The 13,763-nt window shown below is 36.2% G+C and overlaps 1 pseudogene; it reads left to right on the forward strand.

Annotated features, from left to right (window-relative positions):
- The first annotated feature begins 217 nt into the window (after window positions 1-217).
- LOC101279051 (proteasome subunit beta type-6-like) lies at window positions 218-865 on the forward strand (annotated as a pseudogene).
- Window positions 866-13,763: the final 12,898 nt, after the last annotated feature.

Raw genomic sequence — 13,763 nt, forward strand, 5'->3', positions numbered from 1 at the left:
TCTGCTGGTCCACTTTTCCTTCCTTCTCTAATGATCAGTTCATTACAGCAGGTGGCACCTTCTCATAGATAAATGTCAGACATGATTTTAAGAAGAGAAATTATTTTTAAATATTTGGAATATTAACATACAGTATTATAATTCTTCCTTGGAGACTTTTGGAAGTGCTACAGTTGTGGTGCTTTACGACAGTTGCTTTGTGGCCGTACGGGAGAAGATGGCGGACACCTTAGTAGCTGCTCGGGGAGCGTGGCCAGCACCAGCCTAGGGGCCTGAGGCCATTACCCGCAACTGGGAAAACCAGAAAGTCTCAACAGGGACCACTCTCATGGCCGTGCAATTTGATTGGGGCGTGGTTCTAGGAGCCGACTCCAGAACAACCACTAAGTCATACATCGCCAATCGAGTGACTGACAAGCTGACCCCTATTCATGACCGTATTTTTTGCTGCCGCTCAGGCTCAGCAGCTGATAGCCAGGCAGTAGCGCTTGGTTTCCACAGCATTGAGCTGAATGAGCCTCCGCTGGTACACACGTCAGCCAGCCTCTTTAAGGAGATGAGTTACCGATACCCAGAAGACCTGACGGCAGGAATCATCATTACGGGCTGGGACCCCCAAGAAGGGGGGCAGCTCTCGCTTTGGCCATGGAGCGGGACGGCTCCAGCGGAGGGGTGATCCGCCTGGCAGCCATTGTAGAATCAGGGGTAGAGCGGAGGGTACTTTTGGGATACCAGATTCCCAAATTCACCATTGCCACTTTACCACCTCCCTGAATCCTAGGATTCTAAGATACAACAAGAGACACCCCATACTGATGGCAAAATTCAATAAACAGTTTGTCAGTGAGAAAAAAAAAAAAAAAAATGCCTGTGGGGGATGTGAAAGAAGGAAGCAGATTTGACTTCAGTAATTGATGAAGTAATCAGTAGCTTTTGTGCCCCGTGAAACATGTTCATGGTTAAAACAAGCTCTCTCATATCTAGTGTTGTACTTGAGCCTCTCTGTGTGCTCTGTGGTACAGGAAGAACATACATCTGCAGAATAAACATTCCTGCCAGAATGTGCATTCTTCATTCCTCAAGGATTTCAATGTCTCCCAAAAGATGAAATATTATATTTAAAGGATTAAGATATAATTATTGTATTCTTTTATAAAATAAAAGATTCCTTTTGAATCTAGGTTCTACCACCTAATGAACTGTGAGCTTATGCAAATTAATTTCTCTTGCACATGTTCCTCATCTGTAAAATGATAATATTCCATTTGGTTGTAATGACAAGAGGTGATGTCCTATGATGTCTAATTTAGATGGTAAATAGATGTTTTATTATTACTGTTATTGTTATTATCATCATTATTACCTGTTTATGAAAGAACAGTGGGAGATTAGAAGATAGAACCCGATGCCTCCCATAAAGTAGCTAATAATCATTGGGGGACCTGATATAGCAAGGAGCATAGACAAGCTGAGGTAACATATAACTAAGCATAGACTAAGAAATGAACTAACCAGCCTCAAGTTTCCAAATCATAACATTTTAAATAAAATCATTTCCAACTGTAATATTTCTCTAGAAGGAAGCACTATTTTGTGTTCAAAGGACTATTTGAGTTTGGATTAGACTTTAAGGGTGGATTTTCCTAAAATAGGCAATATATAATATCTTAATATGCTTACTGTTTCTAAGTAAATGTCCATAACCGTGAACAATTATAAAACTGCATTAGCCCATTTGGTTATATAGATTTTTTCTGATTATAAAAGCAATATATATTTTTCTTTTTTATTGAACTAGTTGCTTTACAATATTATATTAGTTTCAGGTGTACAGCATAGTGATTCAGCATTTTTGCAGGTTATACTCCATTATAGGTTATTACAAGATAATGGCTATTATTTCCTGTGCTATACAGTGTATCATTGTTGTTTATCTATTTTAAACATAGTAGTTTGTATCTGTTAACCTCATACCCCTAATTTGTCCCTTTCCCCTTCACTCTTCCCTTTGGTAACTACAAGTTTGTTTTCTATGTCTACGAGTCTGTTTCTGTTTTGCATATACATTCATTTGTATTATTGATTTTTTTAGATTCCACATATGTGATATTATACAGTATTTGTCTTTCTCTGACTTATTTCACTAAGCATAATATTCTCTAGGTCCATCCATGTTGCTTCAAATGGCAGAATTTCAGTCTTTTTAATGGCTAAGTAATATTCTATTGTACATACATATACCACATGTTCTAATCCAATTGTCTTTTGATGGGAACTTGGGCTGCTTCTGCGTCTCAGCTATTGTAAATCAAGCTTCTATGAACATTGGTGTTTTATAGTTTTTTCCAATTAGTGTTTTAGTTTTTTCCAGATATATGCCAGGAGTGGAATTGCCAGCTCATAAGCAATATGTATTTCTTGTAAACATTTTTGGAAACACCAAATAATTTCTGTTAAAAAGAATAATAAAGGGAATAAAATGTAATCCAAATTCCATCTTCCAGATATATCATTGTTAATATTTGATATGCTTTCTTCAAATATTTTTCATTAGGCACATACTACAAAAATTTTAATATATAATTACTTTGATAAATATTAGTGTCTACCTTATAATTTTAAAATCTATTGAAATGCACAGAGATATATTGGGTAGGGAGCAATATAAAGATGATGTAAAATATTATACTCATGTATACACCTTGGTAGCCATTAAGATGTAAACATATAATTCATAGTTCTAAGGGACAGAAGTGAGTAGTAGAAAATAAATTTATATTGAGTTTGGGCAGATGTATCAGGGGTTAATCAACAAAAGAGAATCCACACCAGATAATTTCAAAGATGGGGAGCTAGTTACAAGGTGAAGAAAGACCTGAAAGGGTAAATAGAGGACAGTGATCCAACCCAGAAATTAGTCATGGATTAAGTCACTACTTCCCCGGACTGCAAGGAAAATGGGGTAAGCAGAGCCTAGAAATGAACATCACTGGGGAACTAGCTGTAGCAAGGCATGGGCAGCAATGAAAAATATTTTTAAGTTTATTTAATATTTAATTAGTACTTACATCTTTGAGCTCTTACTGTGTGTCAGTTTATTCCAAGAGTTCAACATGTTTTGAATTGTTCCATCCTCGAAATAGCACAAAGATAAAGTTAAATTTATTGTCTCCATTTTAAAGCTAAGAAAATTGAGTTACCAAGAGTTTTTGCTCAAATTTACACAGATCTTAAGTGGCAGAGCTGGGATTCAAATCCAAGCTATCTTGTTTAATGTATTGATTATCTACTTCATTACAATGAAGTTATGGACATTTATCTAACTGCAGTTAATTTAGCATTTGTTTTTGACCAAAACATTTAGTAAAATTTAAACTGTCATCTAGTTGACTGTAGGAGAAACTAGTAAATCACCGTTTTAAAACCTGCATAGATTCACAAAAATAACCTAATATCCTTTAGTTGCTTTATTCTGGACAATTTCTATAAGGCCAAGGGTTACCAGTGCAGAGCCCTCTTCCATGTGGGTGAATGGAAGTGTGCTCAGAGTGAATTTCTGGAATTCTTCCTTACTGAATGCTCCTCATGGTTCATGCAAGAACTGTGACCTGAAGAAGAGGAGTAACTGTGATTGCCAACCACGGATAAATCTTTCCCCTCTGTGGATGGACACAAAGCTGGACCTTGTTTGCCAGCAGATGGTGAGCTAGTAAGTTGGGTAACAAGGGGAAAGACACTTCTCCCCCCGTGAACCTCCAGTATCTCTTCTCTACAATGATGTCATTATACTTGTTCTTAAAATCCTGTCCAGTAAGAAAAAATTTAAGCACCTGTTTCTATGAATAGCCTCTGACTGAATCTCTGACTTTCCTAGTCAGAGACTTAAAACAATCCCTTTGCACTTGAAGATTATTAAATTCAATAAAATGCTTGCTATGAATTCTGAAAATGTTGTCAGTGTACTATTCACTTATTTTCAAATTTTTCTCCTGACTCAAATAGAAAATACCACCCTTCTGACTTTTGTCTTTTGCTGTGAGAGGGGGAAAAATAGTAATGGGAATGAAGAAAGAGAGATGAAACATTTTGGGGTGGGGGGAGAGAGAGAGAGAGAAATTTGTAGCATTACCGAACAAAGGTAAAAGCTAACTATGAGAGAGCAAGGTTGAGATGGATTTCATTTTCCATCCAGGTTAGGAATTTCATTTACTCAAAATGTTTTTTGAAGCAATCAGGTATTTAGTCGGGCCAAATAAAGAAAACTTATGTCTTCTTCAAAGAATGAATTAGGTTCTGATTAATGAATAGTAAAGAGCAAGATATTTTATTTTTATACTAAATTTCATGACATTGAAACTCTTGATAGAAAAATCAATCATGTGAAATATCTCCTGTCTTCAGAAATAGAATGATTAAAAGTTCTTCTGAAGAGAAAAACATTAGATTTTTAATAATTGAAAATTTTTTAAGACAATTTGTCTTCCTTTACAATTGTTTGCTGAATAAAGGCTTAGAATAAAAATAGCATTGCATATTAAAATTATCTTTCCTGAAAAGAATCTTTTCAGGAAAGGATCAAGGGAAGGGTACAAAAGGGCAGTATATGAGGGATTTGAAAATGGTATATTGACAAATAGCACAGTTGTCTGATAGAGAAAATGTGTAGTTACTGTTTTGTTTTTTACTCTAATTTTTTTGTTGGAAAATATGGAGAGGTAGACATGTCTGAAGTGATTGCAATACAACTTGAAGATAATTTGATAATCTTAAGGAGAAAGCTAAGGCAGTAAAAGTAATAGGCCTGATAAAATGTATAAGAAAAGTTACTGTCCCAGAAAAGGATAGATGACGGAAGATTAAAAAGGTAGGCAGGAAAGCAATTCCAGTGGTTTCAAGATCAATTGTTTTTAAATACATTCATATTTTCAGAAAAGGGAAATGACTTCATAAATCTTTCCGTAACTGTATCTTCTGATGCTTCTGTTAAATAGTAATCAAATTTCGCCATTCCTGCCTAATAGCAATAGAGTGATGCCCAACTACTAAACTGTAACACCAAACTGTAAACTTTAAAATTTCAGAGGATAGGATATTTAATTAAATTACATAATGTCAACATTTAGGAATGATCATTACAAATATTTTGTAAACAGGACCAAATTTTAATTAAAATATCAAATTATGTTTATTATGTTACTTGAATTTGTTGATTTGAAAATATTTTACCCTCTAAAATAATTTTATATCCATAATTAATTATAGAATTAAATTTTATAGTTTCTAAGTTCTAAATGAGATGCAGGTTAGATGTGGCAATATACAAACTTTAGCATTTTAAGAATTTAGTACATCTTTTTTTTTTTTTTTTTTTTTTTTAGTACATCTTCATGAAGTTTTAATTGTGCTGGGCATCTATTCTGGAAGCATTTTCTGTGAAAAACAACATTTTATTTCTCAAAAAACGCTGTTTTAAATATATAGAAAAGACAAGATTACTCAAGTAAAATGATTTTCTTTAAATTCTTGTTGATAGTGGAAATATAAATAATAGTCTTACCCATAAAATGAGCCTAACGATATTTCCTACATCTGTAGAGACTACAAATAAAGTATCTTATATAAAGTACCTGACATAGTACTTGTTACAGCATAATTTTATGATTGGTTGATGAATATATTGATTAATATTGGTGTGAGGGCTTCCCTGGTGGTGCAGTGGTTGAGAATCTGCCTGCTAATGTAGGGGACACGGGTTCGAGCCCTGGTCTGGAAGGATCCCACATGCCACGGGGCAACTAGGCCCGTGAGCCACAACTACTGAGCCTGCGCGTCTGGAGCCTGTGCTCTGCACCAAGAGAGGCCGCGATAGTGAGAGGCCCGCGCACCGTGATGAAGAGTGGCCCCCACTTGCCACAACTAGAGAAAGCCCTCACACAGAAATGAAGACCGAACACAGCCAAAATAAATTAATTAATTAATAAACTCCTACCCCCCAACATCTCCTTTAAAAAAAAAATATTGGTGTGAGTGTATCTATATCTATCTACCCACACACACAATTTACTTATATAATGTAAATATACAAATATGTATACATGTACACATATACGTTACTTAAATTTAAACCTGTGAAAGGGCACTGAATATTTGTGTTGCATATATGTTTTCTCTGTAGATTTTCTATGTAGAAAAATATGTAGGTTCTAAATATTAGAGGCTGCACCCAAATATCAGAGGCTGCACCCATTCAACTCTTACTTTCTCTGACCCTAGTGCCTGGCATAGAGTACATGTTCTATCAGTATTTATGGATGAATTTTTTAATGGATGCCATGTTTGAAGAGGCATGCTTCTTTTAGCTATCTCAGTATCCTCCATATACACTTAATGCTAGAGTATCTCATTGTCTTTGCCTCTGTCTTTTCTTTGCCTCCGTCTTTCCTTTGACCCCATCAATATATGTACCATCCATTAAAATCCCACCCATCATCTTTTTGCAGGTGTGACTTCTCTTTCTGAGGTTGTGTTAAGCCTCTTTGTGGCTGTGTCTTCTTTTTCTATAAACATGGCACCTATAAGCTGCCATACTCTTTGTCATTGCTTATTGCATTAGTTCCCCTTTGAATAATTATTTAACCCCTGGCATAATTATCTCTAATTTCTAAATAGAATTTGAAGTTCTTTAAGAGAAAATACCGGGACCTGTATTTCTTTGCCCATTTATTTTAATTCTTCCAATAGGTGCTCAATAAATATTTAGTGTCTTGGGAAGTTTCCTAAAAGAAAATTTTTCATCAATAATATCAATTCAGTTTGGTGAAATTTTCACTCATATATTACTTGTGAGAGGTCAGTTTCAAGAATATCCATATTTTAGTTAAGTAAATATGGTTGATAGGTAGGCCTCTCTGAAAACTGCCTCTCTTCATCCAAATATCTCTCAAGAGTCTCTCCATATGTTTCTGTGGAAAAGAATACATAATCCTCGCATTTAATTGTATCCCCCTCTACTCTAAAATTTCTTTGAAAGTAAGAACAGGGGATTTTTTCTTGTTCAGCCAACCCCTCATAGCACTCACTGAATATTTGTTTAATGGACTTTAAATTATATAATTTTGATACTTAGTTTTTAAAATTTTCCTTTATTACATTAAGAACAAGAAATATTTTAAGATCATATGGCATTATTCATGGTGATTATCAAAATAAATAATTATTTTTGATAAACAGACTATTTTGTAACCTCATTATTCCTTATTTCATGTAGTAGAAATCATCTGAATGTATATAATTATTTTTATTTTTAGGGATATATTCTACTCTAAACCCAACTTGCTATGCTTTACTATGATTAATATATGAAAGATGATGAAAATTTTCTCTTAAATAGTAGAAAGGATTTTATGCCAATGTAAAATTTGCACCCACTAAGAGAGGACAAACGGATACCTCGCATGTTGCATCACTTTCTGCCAGCAGAAAGATCAATTTCAACATGTTTATCTAAAGACAGTATCTATGTAACTATTTGAGCATTTTATTGCATATATCTTTAATAAAAGTGAGCAACACTAATGATAAGTAGTACATCTCATAATCTGAATGCAATTTAAGCAAAAATAGAAATCTGTGCTTTTCAAAATCTTTAGCCCCAGTGCTTCAAATTAAATATATGTGTTCATTTGTGAAGGAAAAGAAATGAATTATAGAACATGCGAAATACTAGAAAAATATTAGCAATAATTGGGTATAAAATTAGGTTTAATTGGGAGTTTGTAATATTTTTAAGCTGTCTAGAAATTCTCTTTATAGCTTCCAAATCTGTTGTTCAATGTTAACTCATCTTTCAAGAAAAATGTGAGAATCCATTATTGTTGAAACTGACTATAAAAATTCAGAAAATTCATTATTTCTTTGTCTAGCCTAGAGTTGGGCCTCAGTAAATGTTAGTGGAATAAACAACAGAATAAATGTTTACTATGTAAATAAATTAATGAGAAAATAAAATTAACAAGTGAAAGCAAGTGAAAGGGAGCAGAGTCATTGAAAAGCTATGAGATATAGAGTCAGTATATAACCTCCCCTATGAAGCTGTACTCAATTCTCCTAGAAAACATGAAGAGTTTACTCTTCTTCATATATAGGAACTTACATGCACCCCATTTTAGCATATGTTAGCTTGAATTATAATTGTCTGCATGCCTTTTTTCCTTCGTAAGACTTGGCATATTTTGTGAAAAGAGCCAACACTGTATTCCTGCATGTATCCTTCTTACCTAAAATGGTAGCACATATTTAATAGATGTTAAAAAATTTTACTGAAATAGAGATTGAGAGAGACAGGAGTAAAAGAAATAGGAAGGAAAGATTTGAGAAACTCATAAATGGTAATATTTTCACGTTTGCTGTGAAGTATGAGACAAAAGTTAGAGAATAAAAACAGCTCATATTACATCATAAAAGTATGTCCTATAAGTGTTGCTACTATTTCCTCCACCCTTGTCTGTGTAAATACTGGCTTTGTAAGTAGTTCAATGTGGGAATGCAAGAATAGCTGGCGTGCAGTCAGAATGGCCATCAGCAAAAAAATCTAGAAACAATAAATGCTGGAGAGGGTGTGGAGAAAAGGGAACCCTCTTGCACTGTTGGTAGGAATGTAAATTGATACAGCCACTGTGCAGAACAGTATGGAGGTTCCTTAAAAAACTACAAATAGAACTACCATACGACCCAGCAATCCCACTACTGGGCATACACCCTGAGAAAACCATAATTCAAAAAGAGTCATGTACCAGAATGTTCATTGCCACTCTATTTACAATAGCCTGGAGATGGAAACAACCTAAGTGTCCATCATCAGATGAATGGATAAAGAAGATGTGGCACATATATACAATGGAATATTACTCAGCCATAAAAAGAAACGAAATTGAGCTATTTGTAATGAGGTGGATAGACCTAGAGTCTGTCATACAGAGTGAAGTAAGTCAGAAAGAAAAAACAAATACCGTATGCTAACACATATATATGGAATTTAAGGGAAAAAAATGTCATGAAGAACCTAGGGGTAAGACAGGAATAAAGACACAGACCTACTATAGAATGGACTTGAGGATATGGGGAGGGGGAAGGGTAAGCTGTGACAAAGCGAGAGAGAGGCATGGACATATGTACACTACCAAACATAAGGTAGATAGCTAGTGGGAAGCAGCCGCATAGCACAGGGAGATCAGCTTGGTGCTTTGTGACCGCCTGGAGGGGTGGGATAGGGAGGGTGGGAGGGAGGGAGACGCAAGAGGGAAGAGATATGGGAACATATGTATATGTATAACTGATTCACTTTGTTATAAAGCAGAAACTAACACACCATTGTAAAGCAATTATACTCCAATAAAGATGTTAAAAACAAAAGAATAGCTGGTGTGGTTTGTGGGCAGAGAAAAATGTTAGGCAATTAATTTGTAGCTTTGACTGGATGAATGATGTACTCTAATCTTGGTAACTGATTACTGCAAAATAATCATTATGCTATGGTGTGCTAAAATATTTTTTTGAAACTAATTGTTGTGAACTTTTTATCTACACCCAATGAGCTTCCTATGAATCATAAAAAGGCTAAGCGGGGGAAATTGTTTAGTTAGCAAATTAATCTATACTGCATAGAATGTAAACTGCTAAAAAGCACAACCTTTCTGCTAAAGATTTTAGGTCACCACATTCCATATTTTGATCTCCATGACATTCAGATAACTGGTTGAAATGTTAAAAATTCAGTCAATGCTGAAGTTGTTTATACCTGTCTTATGCCAAACATCTAGTTTGACATTTTGGACTGAATTGTCTGAATTCATCATTCGTCTTGATATCAGGTAGATACACTGATACTGACATACACACACACACACACATACACACACCTACACACATTTAAACAGAGGCAGTTTTTATGCTTTGTAATAGTTTTTACTCATTGTAGGAAAATATAAAACTCCATGTCACTGTGAATATGACTAGTTCATGGCATGAGGTGGTCTCCTTAGGTTGCAGGCAGAAAATAATTTTTTAACTTTCTGTTAATTTCAATTTCTGGACATAGAATGAAATATTAGGTAGATTCCCTGCTTTTTCATTATTTTTAGAAATTACCAACTCCACTAGTTGCTGTTAGTTGCAGAAACGGCTTCTTTTAGATAATCAAATCCCCATCCACTGCATTAATGAAAATTCCAAATTCACATCTTTTGTGAAATGCCTGCTTGCCTCAGAGTCTGGAGCCTCTCCTGACAAGGGGCACGGCTGCCTCTGTCTGGCTCTGACTTCTCTCCCTCCAACTTGTATTGTTTCTGACTCCCTCAGAGTCAGGGCAGAATAACAGGTGAACAGGTCAAGCTCTTAATTAGCTGGATCAATTGCAATCTGGGATCTGGTTTTCTGTGTTAACAGGTGGACAATTCCTGGCTCTATGTTTCATGGGTGCTCCTGGGATTTCTCAGAGATTATCGTCAGGCGACTAATGTGATCTCTGATGTGGACCTGCCCCCTCTCTGTGTGGCTGCTCAGCCCTCTCCTCAGCCCTTCTGGCAGTGCTCCTTTCATCGTGTTCCCTTAGTACCTAGTAGTCTTGTTGGTGATGTCCCTTATAAGGTGACTGAAGACAGACTCACTTTGACAGGGTCCACGTTTGGACCCTGGGGACCATTAGCCTTTGCCTAGTCTTCAGTGGAAGTGCAGCACTCCCTGAGGATAACACTACGCTTTTGTTCCTTACCAGACACGAGAAGCTTCAGCCACATTATCTTGCCTCTTGACTTGCAAAGTGTGTGTCAAATGGCACACACTTTATTTCTCAAATTCTAGGATCGCTCATCTGAGTGGTCCTGTTGAAGTCCCTCTCACTGGACACAATGAGAAGCCATCTCCATGTGCAGAGCACAATAACAAGTCTCTCAAAATATTACCTCTTTCTCCCAGCCTCCTAAACACCAACCTCTTTCATAAGCCATAGCTGGGTGATAGGCTGGATTTAGCAGAACTGGATTTGGACCACACTCTTTGTGAACCCTGCAAAGGAAGTGCAGCAACTCTTAAGGATGCAAGGTATGTAAAAACAATTGAATTTCTCTTTTTAGAATCTGGAGTCTCTTTCAAAATGCTGAACAAAGAGGAAAACTTGCTTTTAATATCCAATTACATAAAGAATAACAAAAAATCACTGCAAATGTTACCTGGTTTTCACTTTCTCCCCATTAATAAACAATAAAATTGAGTTCATACTACAGAGTTATATATCATTAATTGTTACTTAAGAGATCATGATTATCTCCCCATGTTACTAAATATTTATCCAAAATGGAATTGTTTAAAAGTTGAAGAGTATTATTGGATTGGTGTCTGGAGAAACAGATAACTAGTCTTTCTGTTTTATAGATTTCTGGGCCATATGGAGCCATGTCTTAACCAGTTAAAGAGGAAACTGAGCCCTCTGGTGACTGAAAGGATCTCTGGATTGGCTCATTTGGAGAGGAAATGAGTGTTTTTTAAGTGTAGATGGATGTGAAGTAATAGAAAAAAAATGTATATATGTATTGGTCTCTGTCCCTAATTCCTGGCACAGAGCTCCTAAGAACCTTGTAATTTCCTAAGTGATATGAACACTAGGAACATCTCTTATTCTAATATTTGTCCTTGATCGTGTTCCTGACATAGGGATCCTAAAACCCTTTTAAATTCCTAAGTGATAAGAGCACTAGGAACATCTTTGCTTCTAATGAGACAATTCTGGGTGGACTCGTGGATGGGGGCTGGTCACCAGAAAGACCAAGCAATGATTAGAAGCTTGGAATGTTCAACCCACCACCTGTCCTCCAGAGAGGGGAGAAGGGCTGGAAATAGAGTTCATAATTGATCATGCCTACATGAGGAAGCCTCTGTAAAACCCCAATACTATGGGGTTCAGAGAGTTTCCAGTTTGGCGAACATCCACACTGGGAAAGTCATGCACCCCACCTCCATGGGGACTGAAGCTCCTATGCTCAGGACCCTCCCAGACCTTGTACTATGTACCTCTTCATCTGGCTGTTCATCTGTATTCTTTATTAAATCCTTTAATAAACTGGTAAACAAGTGTTTCCTTGAGTTCTGTGAGCAGCTCTAGCAAATTAATCAAACCCAAGAAGGAAGTCATTAGTACCTCCCAGCTATATTAGCCAGTTGGTCAGAAGCCCAGGTGATAATTGGATCTGATGCTATTTCCAGGTAGATAGTGTCAGACTTGAGTTGAATTGTAAGACACCCAACTGGTGTCAGAGGCATGCTTGTTGGTGTGTGGAAAAACCTGGTCACACATTTGGTGACCAGAAGTGAAGTGTTTTGTGTGAGTTGTGAAGGAGACTCAGGAAGAAATGCAGAGTAGGGAAGTACTGGGTTTTTCTCTATGCAAGTGGAAAACTGGGTAGGTTTTTCCTTTATACTGGGAGAATGAAATGGAAGTGTGGACTGTTTCCCTTTTCTTCTGACAAAAACAAAGTAACATTTTCTAGCCCCTTTCTCAGGTAGTATAGCCATGGACTATACCTACCTGAGAAGGGGGCTAGAAAAGGGAGGGCAGGGTGACAGAATGTGAGCAGCCTGTCTTATAAAAACCTCCTGAACAGTGCTATTCTCCATTCCTCCATTCAGAGCCACATTGGAAGCCTTGTGTTGAAGACAGTAGAGCAGCTCTTAGCTCAGGAGTCCATTGCAGATTCCTCTTCCTGTCCCCTATTCTGGCCTTGCCTTACAACTAATTATACTGCTTGTGTGTGAGAAATAAACTTCCATTGTGCTGAGATTAGGGGCATTTCCATCCTATTCCTATTTCTATATGCTGATATTCATGTTATCACTTCGGTCTTAGATGTTAATATTTTATAGTCGAAAATAATCCAACCCTGAATCAACAGACCTCCAAACAAAGAAAACAATACTTTCCCATCAACACTGTTTTGCATTGCTTCTTAGTAACCATTGTTTCCTTCAATTCTTATAAACAAATAGAAGTATATTAGGATATTTTCGCATTTGGGTTACCAGTCACTGCAGTTAAGAGCATATTGTAACAATATGATGCTAAAATAACTGGCCAGGTTAAAAATTTTTAATGTGGGTTTTTTTTAATCAAAGTAACATAAATAGTGTAAGAGATTTATATGTGTTAAAAACCAAAGATTGTGTAAAATGTAATTTTGGAATAATGATTTTTTTAATTTGGATGAGACACTTAACAATATGTATGTTAGCAAGATTTGAAGATCTCAGACCAATCTCTGATGATTATTTTTGAAAGTAAGTTGGTTTTTAAAACCATAAAATTCACAAAAGAAAGAGAATTTATTTTTTATGTCCAAACTATTAGAAGTTGTATTTGAATCCAAATTTAGTCCAGTAGATTGCTATTCAATTAATTTAACAAATACTTCTCCTGTGAGTGATGGATGAGCTCTTGGATTAACAAAGAGATTCTACACTACCTAGTGACTGACTGCACCAATTAACTTATGTCCCTTGGTAGGGGGTTAATTTTTGACATGCAGAGATTAAACAAGAAGTGAATTTATTTTTACCAGTAATTCAAAGCTAAATCAAATACCAACAATTGAGGTTTTTTGTTTGTTTGTTTTTGCAGTACGCGGGCCTCTCACTGTTGTGGCCTCTCCCGTGTGGAGCACAGGCTCCAGACACGCAGGCTCAGCGGCCATGGCTCACGGGCCCAGCCGCTCCGCGGC

The sequence above is a fragment of the Orcinus orca genome, chromosome 2, assembly GCF_937001465.1.
Source record: "Orcinus orca chromosome 2, mOrcOrc1.1, whole genome shotgun sequence".
Taxonomy (NCBI): Eukaryota; Metazoa; Chordata; class Mammalia; order Artiodactyla; family Delphinidae; genus Orcinus; species Orcinus orca.